General features: G+C 53.6%; 1 protein-coding gene across 1 annotated transcript in view; it reads left to right on the forward strand.

Annotated features, from left to right (window-relative positions):
• LOC137345665 (proteasome subunit beta type-9-like) overlaps positions 1-17,976 on the forward strand; it is a 168,524-nt gene that overhangs the window by 49,243 nt on the left and 101,305 nt on the right. The gene's annotated exons all lie outside the window — the stretch shown is intronic.

Genomic DNA, 17,976 nt, shown 5'->3' on the forward strand with positions numbered 1-17,976 from the left:
TCTGTAATCTCCTCCAGCCCCACAACCCTCCGAGATATCTGTGGTCCTCAAATTCTGGCCTCTTGAGCATCCCTGATTTTAATTGCTCCACCATTGGTGTCCGTGCCTTCAGTTACCTCGGTCCCAAGCTCTGGAATACCCTCCCTACACCTCTCCGTCACTCCACCTCACTTTCCTCCTTTAAGACACACCTTAAAACCTACCTCTTTGACCAAGCTTTTGGTCATCTGACCTAATATCTCCTTATGTGGCTCCGTGTCAGATTTTGATTGTTAACGCTCCTGTGCCTTGGGACATGTTGCAACGTTAAAGGTGCAATATAAATTCAATTTGTTGTTGTTGGGATTGTCTGTTGCAGCATGGGGTTATGCACTTTCATAAAATAATGCTGGTGGTGATGTGATGCTGTGTGTTTGAGTGGAGGGCACTGCCCAATACTGGTGGTGATGTGAGACTGTGTGTTTGAGTGGAGGACATTGCCCAATGCTGGTGGTGATGTGATGCTGTGTGTTTATTGGAGGGCACTGCCCAATGCTGGTGGTGATGTGCCGCTGTGTGTTTGAATGGGGGGCACTTCCCAATGCTGGTGGTGATGTGATGCTGTGTGTTTGAATGGGGGGCACTGACCAATGCTGGTGGTGATTTGATGCTATGTGTTTATTGCAGGGCACTGCCCAATGCTGGTGGTGATATGATGTTGTGTGCTTGAATGGAGGGCACTGCCCAATGCCGGTGGTGATGTGATGCTGTGTGTTTGAGCAGAGGGCACCTCCCAATGCTGGTGGTGATGTGATGCTGTGTGTTTGAGCAGAGGGCACTGCCCAATGCCGGCGGTGATGTGATGCTGTGTGTTTGAGCAGAGGGCACTGCCCAATGCTGGTGGTGATGTGATGCTGTGTGTTTGAGCAGAGGGCACTGCCCAATGCTGGTGGTGATGTGATGCTGTGTGTTTGAGCAGAGGGCACTGCCCAATGCTGGTGGTGATGTGATGCTGTGTGTTTGAGCAGAGGGCACTGCGCAATGCCGGTGGTGATGTGATGCTGTGTGTTTGAGCAGAGGGCACTGCCCAATGCCGGTGGTGATGTGATGTTGTGTGTTTGAGCAGAGGGCACTGCCCAATGCCGGTGGTGATGTGATGCTGTGTGTTTGAGCAGAGGGCACTGCCCAATGCTGGTGATGATGTGATGCTGTGTGTTTGAGCAGAGGGCACTGCCCAATGCTGGTGGTGATGTGATGCTGTGTGTTTGAGCAGAGGGCACTGCCCAATGCTGGTGGTGATGTGATGCTGTGTGTTTGAGCAGAGGGCACTGCCCAATGCTGGTGATGATGTGATGCTGTGTGTTTGAGCAGAGGGCACTGCCCAATGCTGGTGGTGATGTGATGCTGTGTGTTTGAGCAGAGGGCACTGCCCAATGCTGGTGGTGATGTGCCGCTGTGTGTTTGAATGGGGGGCACTGCCCAATGCTGGTGGTGATGTGATGCTGTGTGTTTGAGTGGGGGGCACTGCCCAATGCTGGTGGTGATTTGATGCTATGTGTTTATTGCAGGGCACTGCCCAATGCTGGTGGTGATATGATGTTGTGTGCTTGAATGGAGGGCACTGCCCAATGCCGGTGGTGATGTGATGCTGTGTGTTTGAGCAGAGGGCACCTCCCAATGCTGGTGGTGATGTGATGCTGTGTGTTTGAGCAGAGGGCACTGCCCAATGCCGGTGGTGATGTGATGCTGTGTGTTTGATCAGAGGGCACTGCCCAATGATGGTGGTGATGTGATGCTGTGTGTTTGAGCAGAGGGCACTGCCCAATGCCGGTGGTGATGTGATGCTGTGTGTTTGAGCAGAGGGCACTGCCCAATGCTGGTGGTGATGTGATGCTGTGTGTTTATTGTCGGGCGCTGCCCAATGCTGGTGGTGATGTGCCGCTGTGTGTTTGAATGGGGGGCACTGTCCAATGCTGGTGGTGATGCGATGCTGTGTGTTTGAATGGGGGGCACTGCCCAATGCTGGTGGTGATGTGATGCTATGTGTTTATTGCAGGGCACTGCCCAATGCTGGTGGTGATATGATGCTGTGTGCTTGAATGGAGGGCACTGCCCAATGCCGGTGGTGATGTGATGCTGTGTGTTTGAGCAGAGGGCACTGCCCAATGCTGGTGGTGATGTGATGCTGTGTGTTTGAGCAGAGGGCACTGCCCAATGCCGGTGGTGATGTGATGTTGTGTGTTTGAGCAGAGGGCACTGCCCAATGCCGGTGGTGATGTGATGCTGTGTGTTTGAGCAGAGGGCACTGCCCAATGCTGGTGATGATGTGATGCTGTGTGTTTGAGCAGAGGGCACTGCCCAATGCTGGTGGTGATGTGATGCTGTGTGTTTGAGCAGAGGGCACTGCCCAATGCTGGTGGTGATGTGATGCTGTGTGTTTGAGCAGAGGGCACTGCCCAATGCTGGTGATGATGTGATGCTGTGTGTTTGAGCAGAGGGCACTGCCCAATGCTGGTGGTGATGTGATGCTGTGTGTTTGAGCAGAGGGCACTGCCCAATGCTGGTGGTGATGTGCGCTGTGTGTTTGAATGGGGGGCACTGCCCAATGCTGGTGGTGATGTGATGCTGTGTGTTTGAGTGGGGGGCACTGCCCAATGCTGGTGGTGATGTGATGCTGTGTGTTTGAGTGGGGGGCACTGACCAATGCTGGTGGTGATGTGTTACTGTGTGTTTATTGCAGGGCACTGCCCAATGCCGGTGGTGGTGTGATACTGTGTGTTTATTGGAGGGCACTGCCCAATGCTGGTGGTGATGTGATGCTGTGTGTTTGAATGTGGGGCACTGCCCAATGCTGGTGGTGATTTGATGCTGTGTGTTTGAATGGGGGGCACTGCCCAATGCTGGTGGTGATGTGATGCTTTGTGTTTATTGCAGGGCACTGCCCAATGCTGGTGGTGATGTGATGTTGTGTGCTTGAATGGAGGGCACTGCCCAATGCCGGTGGTGATGTGATGCTGTGTGTTTGAGCAGAGGGCACTGCCCAATGCTGGTGGTAATGTGATACTGTGTATTTGAATGGGGGGTACTGCCCAATGCCGGTGGTGATGTGATGCTGTGTGTTTATTGGAGGGCACTGCCCAATGCGAGTGGTGATGTGATGCTGTGTGTTTGCATGGGGTGCACTGCCCAATGCCGGTGGTGATGTGATGCTGTGTGTTTATTGGAGGGCACTGCCCAATGCCGGTGATGATGTGATACTGTGTGTTTGAGCAGAGGGCACTGCCCAATTTTGGTGGTGATGTGATGCTGTGTGTTTGAGCAGAGGGCACAGCCCAATGCTGGTGGTGATGTGATGTGGTGTGTTTGAGCAGAGGTCACTGCCCAATGCCGGTGGTGATGTGATGCTGTGTGTTTGAGCAGAGGGCACTGCCCAATGCTGGTGGTGATGTGATGCTGTGTGTTTGAGCAGAGGGCACTGCCCAATGCCGGTGCTGATGTGATGCTGTGTGTTTGAGCAGAGGGCACTGCCCAATGCTGGTGGTGATGTGATGCTGTGTGTTTGAGCAGAGGGCACTGCCCAATGCTGGTGGTGATGTGATGCTGTGTGTTTGAGCAGAGGGCACTGCCCAATGCCGGTGGTGATGTGATGCTGTGTGTTTGAGCAGAGGGCACTGCCCAATGCCGGTGGTGATGTGATGCTGTGTGTTTGAGCAGAGGGCACTGCCCAATGCTGGTGGTGATGTGATGCTGTGTGTTTGAGCAGAGGGCACTGCCCAATGCTGGTGGTGATGTGATGCTGTGTGTTTACTGGAGGGCACTGCCCAATGCTGGTGGTGATGTGATGCTGTGTGTTTGAATGGGGGGCACTGCCCAATGCTGGAGGTGATGTGATGCTATGTGTTTGAATGGGGGGCACTGCCCAATGCTGGTGGTGATGTGATGCTTTGTGTTTATAGGAGGCCAAGGCCCAATGCTGGTGGTGATATGATGTTATGTGCTTGAATGGAGGGCACTGCCCAATGCCGGTGGTGATGTGATACCGTGTTTGAGCAGAGGGCACTGCCCAATGATGGTGGTGATGTGATGCTGTGTGTTTGAGCAGAGGGCACTGCCCAATGCGGGTGGTGATGTGATGTTGTGTGTTTGAGCAGAGGGCACTGCCCAATGCCGGTGGTGATGTGATGCTGTGTGTTTGAGCAGAGGGCACTGCCCAATGCTGGTTGTGATGTGATGCTTTGTGTTTGAGCAAAGGGCAATGCCCAATGCCGGTGGTGACGTGATGCTGTGTGTTTGAGCAGAGGGCACTGCCCAATGCTGGTGGTGATGTGATGCTGTGTGTTTGAGCAGAGGGCACTGCCCAATGCTGGTGGTGATGTGATGCTGTGTTTTTGAATGGGGGGCACTGCCCAATGCTGGTGGTGATTTGATGCTGTGTCTTTGAATGGGGGGCACTGCCCAATGCTGGTGGTGATGTGATGTTGTGTGCTTGAATGGAGGGGACTGCCCAATGCCGGTGGTGATGTGATGCTGTGTGTTTGAGCAGAGGGCACTGCCCAATGCTGGTGGTGATGTGATACTGTGTGTTTGAATGGGGGGTACTGCCCAATGACGGTGGTGATGTGATGCTGTGTGTTTATTGGAGGGCACTGCCCAATGCGAGTGGTGATGTGATGCTGTGTGTTTGCATGGGGGGCACTGCCCAATGCCGGTGGTGATGTGATGCTGTGTGTTTATTGGAGGGCACTGCCCAATGCCGGTGATGATGTGCTCCTGTGTGTTTGAATGGGGGGCCCTGCCCAAAGCCGGTGGTGATGTGATGCTGTGTGTTTATTGGAGGGCACTGCCCAATGCCGGTGGTGATGTGATGCTGTGTATTTGAATGGGGGGCACTGCCGAATACTGGTGGTGATGTGATACTGTGCGTGTGAATGGGGGGCACTGCCCAATGCTGGTGTTGATGTGATGCTGTGTGTTTATTGGAGGGCACTGCCCAATGCTGGTGGTGATATGATGCTGTGTGTTTGAATGGGGGGCACTGCCCAATGCTGGTGGTGATGTGATGCTGTGTGTTTGAGTGGGGGGCACTGCCCAATGCTGGTGGTGATGTGATGCTGTGTGTTTGAGTGGGGGGCACTGCCCAATGCTGGTGGTGATGTGATATTGTGTGTTTATTGGAGGGCACTGCCCAATACCGGTGGTGATGTGATACTGTGTGTTTACTGGAGGGCACTGCCCAATGCTGGTGATGATGTGATGCTGTGTGTTTGAGCAGAAGGCACTGCCCAATGCCGATGGTGATGTGATACTGTGTGTTTATTGGAGGGCACTGCCCAATACTGGTGGTGATGTGATGCTGTGTGTTTATTGAAGGGCACTGCCCAATGCTAGTGATGATGTGATGCTGTGTGTTTGAGCAGAGGGCACTGCCCAATGCTGGTGGTGATGTGATGCTGTGTGTTTGAGCAGAGGGCACTGCCCAATGCTGGTGGTGATGTGATGTGGTGTGTTTGAGCAAAGGGCACTGCCCAATGCCGGTGGTGATGTGATGCTGTGTGTTTGAGCAGACGGCACTGCCCAATGCTGGTGGTGATGTGATGCTGTGTGTTTGAGCAGAGGGCACTGCCCAATGCCGGTGGTGATGTGATGCTTTGTGTTTGAGCAGAGGGCACTGACCAATGCCGGTGGTGATGTGATGCTGTGTGTTTGAGCAGAGGGCACTGCGCAATGCTGGTGGTGATGTGATGCTGTGTGTTTGAGCAGAGGGCACTGCCCAATGCTGGTGGTGATGTGATGCTGTGTGTTTGAATGGGGGGCACTGCCCAATGCTGGTGGTGATGTGATGCTGTGTGTTTGAATGGGGGGCACTGCCCAATGCTGGTGGTGATGTGATGCTTTGTGTTTATTGGAGGGCACTGCCCAATGCCGGTGGTGATGAGATACTGTGTGTTTGAGCAGAGGGCACTGCCCAAGGATGGTGGTGATGTGATGCTGTGTGTTTGAGCAGAGGGCACTGCCCAATGCCGGTGGTGATGTGATGTTGTGTGTTTGAGCAGAGGGCACTGCCCAATGCCGGTGGTGATGTGATGCTGTGTGTTTGAGCAGAGGGCACTGCCCAATGCTGGTGGTGATGTGATGCTATGTGTTTGAGCAAAGGGCACTGCCCAATGCCGGTGGTGATGTGATGCTGTGTGTTTGAGCAGAGGGCACTGCCCAATGCTGGTGGTGATGTGATGCTGTGTGTTTGAGCAGAGGGCACTGCCCAATGCTGGTGGTGATGTGATGCTGTGTGTTTGAATGGGGGCACTGCCCAATGCTGGTGGTGATTTGATGCTCTGTGTTTGAATGGGGGGCACTGCCCAATGCTGGTGGTGATGTGATGCTTTGTGTTTATTGCAGGGCACTGCCCAATGCTGGTGGTGATGTGATGGTGTGGGCTTGAATGGAGGGCACTGCCCAATGCCGGTGGTGATGTGATGCTGTGTGTTTGAGCAGAGGGCACTGCCCAATGCTGGTGGTGATGTGATACTGTGTGTTTGAATGGGGGGTACTGCCCAATGCCGGTGGTGATGTGATGCTGTGTGTTTATTGGAGGGCACTGCCCAATGCGAGTGGTGATGTGATGCTGTGTGTTTGCATGGGGGGCACTGCCCAATGCCGGTGGTGATGTGATGCTGTGTGTTTATTGGAGGGCACTGCCCAATGCCGGTGATGATGTGATACTGTGTGTTTCAATGGGGGGCACTGCCCAATGCCGGTGGTGATGTGATGCTGTGTTTTTATTGGAGGGCACTGCCCAATGCCGGTGGTGATGTGATGCTGTGTGTTTGAATGGGGGGCACTGCCGAATGCTGGTGGTGATGTGATACTGTGCGTTTGAATGGGGGGCACTGCCCAATGCTGGTGTTGATGTGATACTGTGTGTTTATTGGAGGACATTGCCCAATGCTGGTGGTGATGTGATGCTGTGTGTTTGAGTGGGGGGCACTGCCCAATGCTGGTGATGATGTGATGCTGTGTGTTTGAGCAGAGGGCACTGCCCAATGCTGGTGGTGATGTGATGCTGTGTGTTTATTGGAGGGCACTGCCCAATGCCGGTGGTGATGTGAAACCGTGTGTTTATTGGAGGGCACTGCCCAATGCTAGTGATGATGTGATGCTGTGTGTTTGAGCAGAGGGCACTGCCCAATGCTGGTGGTGATGTGATGCTGTGTGTTTGAGCAGAGGGCACTGCCCAATGCTGGTGGTGATGTGATGTGGTGTGTTTGAGCAGAGGGCACTGCCCAATGCCGGTGTTGATGTGATGCTGTGTGTTTGAGTGGAGGGCACTGCCCAATGCTGGTGGTGATGTGATGCTGTGTGTTTGAGCAGAGGGCACTGCCCAATGCTGGTGGTGATGTGATGCTGTGTATTTGAGCAGAGGGCACTGCCCAATGCTGGTGGTGATGTGATGCTGTGTGTTTATTGAAGGGCACTGCCCTATGCCGGTGGTGATGTGATGCTGTGTGTTTGAGCAGAGGGCACTGCCCAATGCTGGTGGTGATGTGATGCTGTGTGTTTGAATGGGGGGCACTGCCCAATGCTGGTGGTGATGTGATGCTGTGTTTATTGGAGGAAACTGCCCAATGCTGGTGATCATGTGATGCTGTGTGTTTATTGGAGGGCAGTGCCCAATGCTGGTGGTGATGTGATGCTGTGTGTTTATTGGAGGGCACTGCCCAATGCTGGTGGTGATGTGATGCTGTGTGTTTGAGTGGGGGGCACTGCCCAATGCTGGTGGTGATGTGATGCTGTGTGTTTGAGCGGAGGGCACTGCCCAATGCTGGTGGTGATGTGGTGCTGTGTGTTTATTGGAGGGCACTGCCCAATGCTGGTGGTGATGTGATGCTGTGTGTTTGAGCAGAGGGCACTGCCCAATGCCGGTGGTGATGTGATGCTGTGTGTTTGAGCAGAGGGCACTGCCCAATGCCGGTGGTGATCTGATGCTGTGTGTTTGAGCAGAGGGCACTGCCCAATGCTGGTGGTGATGTGATGCTGTGTGTTTGAGCAGAGGGCACTGCCCAATGCTGGTGGTGATGTGATGCTGTGTGTTCATTGGAGGGCACTGCCCAATGCTGATGGTGATGTGATGCTGTGTGTTTGAATGGGGGGCACTGCCCAATGCTGGTGGTGATGTGATGCTGTGTGTTTGAATGGAGGGCACTACCCAATGCTGCTGGTGATGTGATGCTTTGTGTTTATTGGAGGGCACTGCCCAATGCTGGTGGTGATGTGATGTTGTGTGCTTGAATGGAGGGCACTGCCCAATGCCGGTGGTGATGTGATGCTGTGTGTTTGAGCAGAGGGCACTGCCCAATGCTGGTGGTGATGTGATGCTGTGTGTTTGAGCAGAGGGCACTACCCAATGTCGGTGGTGATTTGATGCTGTGTGTTTGAGCAGAGGGCACTGCCCAATGCCGGTGGTGATGTGATGCTGTTTGTTTATTGGAGGGCACTGCCCAATGCTGGTGGTGATGTGATGCTGTGTGTTTATTGGAGGGCACTGCCCAATGCTGGTGGTGATGTGATGCTGTGTGTTTGAGTGGGGCACTGCCCAATGCTGGTGGTGATGTGATGCTGTGTGTTTGAGCAGAGGGCACTGCCCAATGCTGGTGGTGATGTGGTGCTGTGTGTTTATTGGAGGTCAGTGCCCAATGCCGGTGGTGATGTGATACTGTGTGTTTGAGCAGAGGGCACTGCCCAATGCTGGTGGTGATGTGATGCTGTGTGTTTGAGCAGAGGTTACTGCCCAATGCTGGTGGTGATGTGATGTGGTCTGTTTGAGCAGAGGGTACTGCCCAATGCCGGTGGTGATGTGATGCTGTGTGCTTGAGCAGAGGGTACTGCCCAATGCCGGTGGTGATATGATGCTGTGTGTTTGAGCAGAGGGCACTGCCCAATGCCGGTGGTGATCTGATGCTGTGTGTTTGAGCAGAGGGCACTGCCCAATGCTGGTGGTGATGTGATGCTCTGTGTTTGAGCACAGGGCACTGCCCAATGCTGGTGGTGATGTGATGCTCTGTGTTTGAGCACAGGGCACTGCCCAATACCGGTGGTGATGTGATGCTGTGTGTTTGAGCAGAGGGCACTGCCCAATGCTGGTGGTGATGTGATGCTGTGTGTTTGAGCAGAGGGCACTGCCCAATGCTGGTGGTGATGTGATGCTGTGTGTTTATTGGAGTGCACTGCCCAATGCTGGTGGTGATGTGATGCTGTGTGTTTGAATGGGGGGCACTGCCCAATGCTGGTGGTGATGTGATGCTGTGTGTTTGAATGGAGGGCACTACCCAATGCTGGTGGTGATGTGATGCTTTGTGTTTATTGGAGGGCAGTGCCCAATGCTGGTGGTGATGTGATGTTGTGTGCTTGAATGGAGGGCACTGCCCAATGCCGGTGGTGATGTGATGCTGTGTGTTTGAGCAGAGGGCACTGCCCAATGCTGGTGGTGATGTGATGCTGTGTGTTTGAGCAGAGGGCACTGCCCAATGCCGGTGGTGATGTGATGCTGTGTGTTTGAGCAGAGGGCACTGCCCAATGCCGGTGGTGATGTGATGCTGTGTGTTTGAGCAGAGGGCACTGCCCAATGCTGATGGTGATGTGATGCTGTGTGTTTGAGCAGAGGGCACTGCCCAATGCTGGTGGTGATGTGATGCTGTGTGTTTGAATGGGGGCACTGCCCAATGCTGGTGGTGATTTGATGCTCTGTGTTTGAATGGGGGGCACTGCCCAATGCTGGTGGTGATGTGATGCTTTGTGTTTATTGCAGGGCACTGCCCAATGCTGGTGGTGATGTGATGTTGTGGGCTTGAATGGAGGGCACTGCCCAATGCCGGTGGTGATGTGATGCTGTGTGTTTGAGCAGAGGGCACTGCCCAATGCTGGTGGTGATGTGATACTGTGTGTTTGAATGGGGGGTACTGCCCAATGCCGGTGGTGATGTGATGCTGTGTGTTTATTGGAGGGCACTGCCCAATGCGAGTGGTGATGTGATGCTGTGTGTTTGCATGGGGGGCACTGCCCAATGCCGGTGATGATGTGATACTGTGTGTTTCAATGGGGGGCACTGCCCAATGCCGGTGGTGATGTGATGCTGTGTTTTTATTGGAGGGCACTGCCCAATGCCGGTGGTGATGTGATGCTGTGTGTTTGAATGGGGGGCACTGCCGAATGCTGGTGGTGATGTGATACTGTGCGTTTGAATGGGGGGCACTGCCCAATGCTGGTGTTGATGTGATACTGTGTGTTTATTGGAGGACATTGCCCAATGCTGGTGGTGATGTGATGCTGTGTGTTTGAGTGGGGGGCACTGCCCAATGCTGGTGATGATGTGATGCTGTGTGTTTGAGCAGAGGGCACTGCCCAATGCTGGTGGTGATGTGATGCTGTGTGTTTATTGGAGGGCACTGCCCAATGCCGGTGGTGATGTGAAACTGTGTGTTTATTGGAGGGCACTGCCCAATGCTAGTGATGATGTGATGCTGTGTGTTTGAGCAGAGGGCACTGCCCAATGCTGGTGGTGATGTGGTGCTGTGTGTTTGAGCAGAGGGCACTGCCAAATGCTGGTGGTGATGTGATGTGGTGTGTTTGAGCAGAGGGCACTGCCCAATGCCGGTGTTGATGTGATGCTGTGTGTTTGAGTGGATGGCACTGCCCAATGCTGGTGGTGATGTGATGCTGTGTGTTTGAGCAGAGTGCACTGCCCAATGCCGGTGGTGATGTGATGCTGTGTGTTTGAGCAGAGGGCACTGCCCAATGCTGGTGGTGATGTGATGCTGTGTATTTGAGCAGAGGGCACTGCCCAATGCTGGTGGTGATGTGATGCTGTGTGTTTATTGAAGGGCACTGCCCAATGCTGGTGGTGATGTGATGCTGTGTGTTTGAGCAGAGGGCACTGCCCAATACTGGTGGTGATGTGATGCTGTGTGTTTGAATGGGGGGCACTGCCCAATGCTGGTGGTGATGTGATGCTGTGTGTTTATTGGAGGAAACTGCCCAATGCTGGTGATCATGTGATGCTGTGTGTTTATTGGAGGGCACTGCCCAATGCTGGTGGTGATGTGATGCTGTGTGTTTATTGGAGGGCACTGCCCAATGCTGGTGGTGATGTGATGCTGTGTGTTTGAGTGGGGGGCAGTGCCCAATGCTGGTGGTGATGTGATGCTGTGTGTTTGAGCGGAGGGCACTGCCCAATGCCGGTGGTGATGTGATGCTGTGTGTTTGAGCAGAGGGCACTGCCCAATGCTGGTGGTGATGTGATGCTGTGTGTTTGAGCAGAGGGCACTGCCCAATGCTGGTGGTGATGTGATGCTGTGTGTTTGAATGGGGGCACTGCCCAATGCTGGTGGTGATTTGATGCTCTGTGTTTGAATGGGGGGCACTGCCCAATGCTGGTGGTGATGTGATGCTTTGTGTTTATTGCACGGCACTGCCCAATGCTGGTGGTGATGTGATGTTGTGGGCTTGAATGGAGGGCACTGCTCAATGCCGGTGGTGATGTGATGCTGTGTGTTTGAGCAGAGGGCACTGCCCAATGCTGGTGGTGATGTGATACTGTGTGTTTGAATGGGGGGTACTGCCCAATGCCGGTGGTGATGTGATGCTGTGTGTTTATTGGAGGGCACTGCCCAATGCGAGTGGTAATGTGATGCTGTGTGTTTGCATGGGGGGCACTGCCCAATGCCGGTGGTGATGTGATGCTGTGTGTTTATTGGAGGGCACTGCCCAATGCCGGTGATGATGTGATACTGTGTGTTTCAATGGGGGGCACTGCCCAATGCCGGTGGTGATGTGATGCTGTGTTTTTATTGGAGGGCACTGCCCAATGCCGGTGGTGATGTGATGCTGTGTGTTTGAATGGGGGGCACTGCCGAATGCTGGTGGTGATGTGATACTGTGCGTTTGAATGGGGGGCACTGCCCAATGCTGGTGTTGATGTGATACTGTGTGTTTATTGGAGGACATTGCCCAATGCTGGTGGTGATGTGATGCTGTGTGTTTGAGTGGGGGGCACTGCCCAATGCTGGTGATGATGTGATGCTGTGTGTTTGAGCAGAGGGCACTGCCCAATGCTGGTGGTGATGTGATGCTGTGTGTTTATTGGAGGGCACTGCCCAATGCCGGTGGTGATGTGAAACTGTGTGTTTATTGGAGGGCACTGCCCAATGCTAGTGATGATGTGATGCTGTGTGTTTGAGCAGAGGGCACTGCCCAATGCTGGTGGTGATGTGATGCTGTGTGTTTGAGCAGAGGGCACTGCCCAATGCTGGTGGTGATGTGATGTGGTGTTTTTGAGCAGAGGGCACTGCCCAATGCCGGTGTTGATGTGATGCTGTGTGTTTGAGTGGATGGCACTGCCCAATGCTGGTGGTGATGTCATGCTGTGTGTTTGAGCAGAGTGCACTGCCCAATGCCGGTGGTGATGTGATGCTGTGTGTTTGAGCAGAGGGCACTGCCCAATGCTGGTGGTGATGTGATGCTGTGTATTTGAGTAGAGGGCACTGCCCAATGCTGGTGGTGATGTGATGCTGTGTGTTTATTGAAGGGCACTGCCCAATGCCGGTGGTGATGTGATGCTGTGTGTTTGAGCAGAGGGCACTGCCCAATGCTGGTGGTGATGTGATGCTGTGTATTTGAGCAGAGTGCACTGCCCAATGCCGGTGGTGATGTGATGCTGTGTGTTTGAGCAGAGGGCACTGCCCAATGCTGGTGGTGATGTGATGCTGTGTGTTTGAACAGAGGGCACTGCCCAATACTGGTGGTGATGTGATGCTGTGTGTTTGAATGGGGGGCACTGCCCAATGCTGGTGGTGATGTGATGCTGTGTGTTTATTGGAGGAAACTGCCCAATGCTGGTGATCATGTGATGCTGTGTGTTTATTGGAGGGCACTGCCCAATGCTGGTGGTGATGTGATGCTGTGTGTTTATTGGAGGGCACTGCCCAATGCTGGTGGTGATGTGATGCTGTGTGTTTGAGTGGGGGGCAGTGCCCAATGCTGGTGGTGATGTGATGCTGTGTGTTTGAGCGGAGGGCACTGCCCAATGCTGGTGGTGATGTGGTGCTGTGTGTTTATTGGAGGGCACTGCCCAATGCTGGTGGTGATGTGATGCTGTGTGTTTGAGCAGAGGGCACTGCCCAATGCCGGTGGTGATGTGATGCTGTGTGTTTGAGCAGAGGGCACTGCCCAATGCCGGTGGTGATCTGATGCTGTGTGTTTGAGCAGAGGGCACTGCCCAATGCTGGTGGTGATGTGATGCTGTGTGTTTGAGCAGAGGGCACTGCCCAATGCTGGTGGTGATGTGATGCTGTGTGTTCATTGGAGGGCACTGCCCAATGCTGATGGTGATGTGATGCTGTGTGTTTGAATGGGGGGCACTGCCCAATGCTGGTGGTGATGTGATGCTGTGTGTTTGAATGGAGGGCACTACCCAATGCTGCTGGTGATGTGATGCTTTGTGTTTATTGGAGGGCACTGCCCAATGCTGGTGGTGATGTGATGTTGTGTGCTTGAATGGAGGGCACTGCCCGATGCCGGTGGTGATGTGATGCTGTGTGTTTGAGCAGAGGGCACTGCCCAATGCTGGTGGTGAATTGATGCTGTGTGTTTGAGCAGAGGGCACTACCCAATGTCGGTGGTGATTTGATGCTGTGTGTTTGATCAGAGGTCACTGCCCAATTCCGGTGGTGATGTGATGCTGTGTGTTTATTGGAGGGCACTGCCCAATGATGGTGGTGATGTGATGCTGTGTGTTTGAGTGGGGCACTGCCCAATGCTGGTGGTGATGTGATGCTGTGTGTTTGAGCAGAGGGCACTGCCCAATGCTGGTGGTGATGTGATGCTGTGTGTTTGAGCAGAGGTTACTGCCAATTGCTGGTGGTGATGTGATGTGGTCTGTTTGAGCAGAGTGTACTGCCCAATGCCGGTGGTGATGTGATGCTGTGTGTTTGAGCAGAGGGTACTGCCCAATGCCGGTGGTGATATGATGCTGTATGTTTGAGCAGAGGGCACTGCCCAATGCCGGTGGTGATCTGATGCTGTGTGTTTGAGCAGAGGGCACTGCCCAATGCTGGTGGTGATGTGATGCTCTGTGTTTGAGCACAGGGCACTGCCCAATGCTGTTGGTGATGTGATGCTCTGTGTTTGAGCACAGGGCACTGCCCAATACCGGTGGTGATGTGATGCTGTGTGTTTGAGCAGAGGGCACTGCCCAATGCTGGTGGTGATGTGATGAAGTGTGTTTGAGCAGAGGGCACTGCCCAATGCTGGTGGTGATGTGATGCTGTGTGTTTATTGGAGTGCACTGCCCAATGCTGGTGGTGATGTGATGCTGTGTGTTTGAATGGGGGGCACTGCCCAATGCTGGTGGTGATGTGATGCTGTGTGTTTGAATGGAGGGCACTACCCAATGCTGGTGGTGATGTGATGCTTTGTGTTTATTGGAGGGCAGTGCCCAATGCTGGTGGTGATGTGATGTTGTGTGCTTGAATGGAGGGCACTGCCCAATGCCGGTGGTGATGTGATGCTGTGTGTTTGAGCAGAGGGCACTGCCCAATGCTGGTGGTGATGTGATGTTGTGTGTTTGAGCAGAGGGCACTGCCCAATGCCGGTGGTGATGTGATGCTGTGTGTTTGAGCAGAGGGCACTGCCCAATACTGGTGGTGATGTGATGCTGTGTGTTTGAATGGGGGGCACTGCCCAATGCTGGTGGTGATGTGATGCTGTGTGTTTATTGGAGGAAACTGCCCAATGCTGGTGATCATGTGATGCTGTGTGTTTATTGGAGGGCACTGCCCAATGCTGGTGGTGATGTGATGCTGTGTGTTTATTGGAGGGCACTGCCCAATGCTGGTGGTGATGTGATGCTGTGTGTTTGAGTGGGGGGCAGTGCCCAATGCTGGTGGTGATGTGATGCTGTGTGTTTGAGCGGAGGGCACTGCCCAATGCCGGTGGTGATGTGATGCTGTGTGTTTGAGCAGAGGGCACTGCCCAATGCTGGTGGTGATGTGATGCTGTGTGTTTGAGCAGAGGGCACTGCCCAATGCTGGTGGTGATGTGATGCTGTGTGTTTGAATGGGGGCACTGCCCAATGCTGGTGGTGATTTGATGCTCTGTGTTTGAATGGGGGGCACTGCCCAATGCTGGTGGTGATGTGATGCTTTGTGTTTATTGCACGGCACTGCCCAATGCTGGTGGTGATGTGATGTTGTGGGCTTGAATGGAGGGCACTGCTCAATGCCGGTGGTGATGTGATGCTGTGTGTTTGAGCAGAGGGCACTGCCCAATGCTGGTGGTGATGTGATACTGTGTGTTTGAATGGGGGGTACTGCCCAATGCCGGTGGTGATGTGATGCTGTGTGTTTATTGGAGGGCACTGCCCAATGCGAGTGGTAATGTGATGCTGTGTGTTTGCATGGGGGGCACTGCCCAATGCCGGTGGTGATGTGATGCTGTGTGTTTATTGGAGGGCACTGCCCAATGCCGGTGATGATGTGATACTGTGTGTTTCAATGGGGGGCACTGCCCAATGCCGGTGGTGATGTGATGCTGTGTTTTTATTGGAGGGCACTGCCCAATGCCGGTGGTGATGTGATGCTGTGTGTTTGAATGGGGGGCACTGCCGAATGCTGGTGGTGATGTGATACTGTGCGTTTGAATGGGGGGCACTGCCCAATGCTGGTGTTGATGTGATACTGTGTGTTTATTGGAGGACATTGCCCAATGCTGGTGGTGATGTGATGCTGTGTGTTTGAGTGGGGGGCACTGCCCAATGCTGGTGATGATGTGATGCTGTGTGTTTGAGCAGAGGGCACTGCCCAATGCTGGTGGTGATGTGATGCTGTGTGTTTATTGGAGGGCACTGCCCAATGCCGGTGGTGATGTGAAACTGTGTGTTTATTGGAGGGCACTGCCCAATGCTAGTGATGATGTGATGCTGTGTGTTTGAGCAGAGGGCACTGCCCAATGCTGGTGGTGATGTGATGCTGTGTGTTTGAGCAGAGGGCACTGCCCAATGCTGGTGGTGATGTGATGTGGTGTTTTTGAGCAGAGGGCACTGCCCAATGCCGGTGTTGATGTGATGCTGTGTGTTTGAGTGGATGGCACTGCCCAATGCTGGTGGTGATGTCATGCTGTGTGTTTGAGCAGAGTGCACTGCCCAATGCCGGTGGTGATGTGATGCTGTGTGTTTGAGCAGAGGGCACTGCCCAATGCTGGTGGTGATGTGATGCTGTGTATTTGAGTAGAGGGCACTGCCCAATGCTGGTGGTGATGTGATGCTGTGTGTTTATTGAAGGGCACTGCCCAATGCCGGTGGTGATGTGATGCTGTGTGTTTGAGCAGAGGGCACTGCCCAATGCTGATGGTGATGTGATGCTGTGTGTTTGAATGGGGGGCACTGCCCAATGCTGGTGGTGATGTGATGCTGTGTGTTTGAATGGAGGGCACTACCCAATGCTGCTGGTGATGTGATGCTTTGTGTTTATTGGAGGGCACTGCCCAATGCTGGTGGTGATGTGATGTTGTGTGCTTGAATGGAGGGCACTGCCCGATGCCGGTGGTGATGTGATGCTGTGTGTTTGAGCAGAGGGCACTGCCCAATGCTGGTGGTGAATTGATGCTGTGTGTTTGAGCAGAGGGCACTACCCAATGTCGGTGGTGATTTGATGCTGTGTGTTTGATCAGAGGTCACTGCCCAATTCCGGTGGTGATGTGATGCTGTGTGTTTATTGGAGGGCACTGCCCAATGATGGTGGTGATGTGATGCTGTGTGTTTGAGTGGGGCACTGCCCAATGCTGGTGGTGATGTGATGCTGTGTGTTTGAGCAGAGGGCACTGCCCAATGCTGGTGGTGATGTGATGCTGTGTGTTTGAGCAGAGGTTACTGCCAATTGCTGGTGGTGATGTGATGTGGTCTGTTTGAGCAGAGTGTACTGCCCAATGCCGGTGGTGATGTGATGCTGTGTGTTTGAGCAGAGGGTACTGCCCAATGCCGGTGGTGATATGATGCTGTATGTTTGAGCAGAGGGCACTGCCCAATGCCGGTGGTGATCTGATGCTGTGTGTTTGAGCAGAGGGCACTGCCCAATGCTGGTGGTGATGTGATGCTCTGTGTTTGAGCACAGGGCACTGCCCAATGCTGTTGGTGATGTGATGCTCTGTGTTTGAGCACAGGGCACTGCCCAATACCGGTGGTGATGTGATGCTGTGTGTTTGAGCAGAGGGCACTGCCCAATGCTGGTGGTGATGTGATGAAGTGTGTTTGAGCAGAGGGCACTGCCCAATGCTGGTGGTGATGTGATGCTGTGTGTTTATTGGAGTGCACTGCCCAATGCTGGTGGTGATGTGATGCTGTGTGTTTGAATGGGGGGCACTGCCCAATGCTGGTGGTGATGTGATGCTGTGTGTTTGAATGGAGGGCACTACCCAATGCTGGTGGTGATGTGATGCTTTGTGTTTATTGGAGGGCAGTGCCCAATGCTGGTGGTGATGTGATGTTGTGTGCTTGAATGGAGGGCACTGCCCAATGCCGGTGGTGATGTGATGCTGTGTGTTTGAGCAGAGGGCACTGCCCAATGCTGGTGGTGATGTGATGTTGTGTGTTTGAGCAGAGGGCACTGCCCAATGCCGGTGGTGATGTGATGCTGTGTGTTTGAGCAGAGGGCACTGCCCAATACTGGTGGTGATGTGATGCTGTGTGTTTGAATGGGGGGCACTGCCCAATGCTGGTGGTGATGTGATGCTGTGTGTTTATTGGAGGAAACTGCCCAATGCTGGTGATCATGTGATGCTGTGTGTTTATTGGAGGGCACTGCCCAATGCTGGTGGTGATGTGATGCTGTGTGTTTATTGGAGGGCACTGCCCAATGCTGGTGGTGATGTGATGCTGTGTGTTTGAGTGGGGGGCAGTGCCCAATGCTGGTGGTGATGTGATGCTGTGTGTTTGAGCGGAGGGCACTGCCCAAT

This window comes from Heterodontus francisci, chromosome 29, assembly GCF_036365525.1.
Source record: "Heterodontus francisci isolate sHetFra1 chromosome 29, sHetFra1.hap1, whole genome shotgun sequence".
NCBI classification, from domain to species: Eukaryota; Metazoa; Chordata; class Chondrichthyes; order Heterodontiformes; family Heterodontidae; genus Heterodontus; species Heterodontus francisci.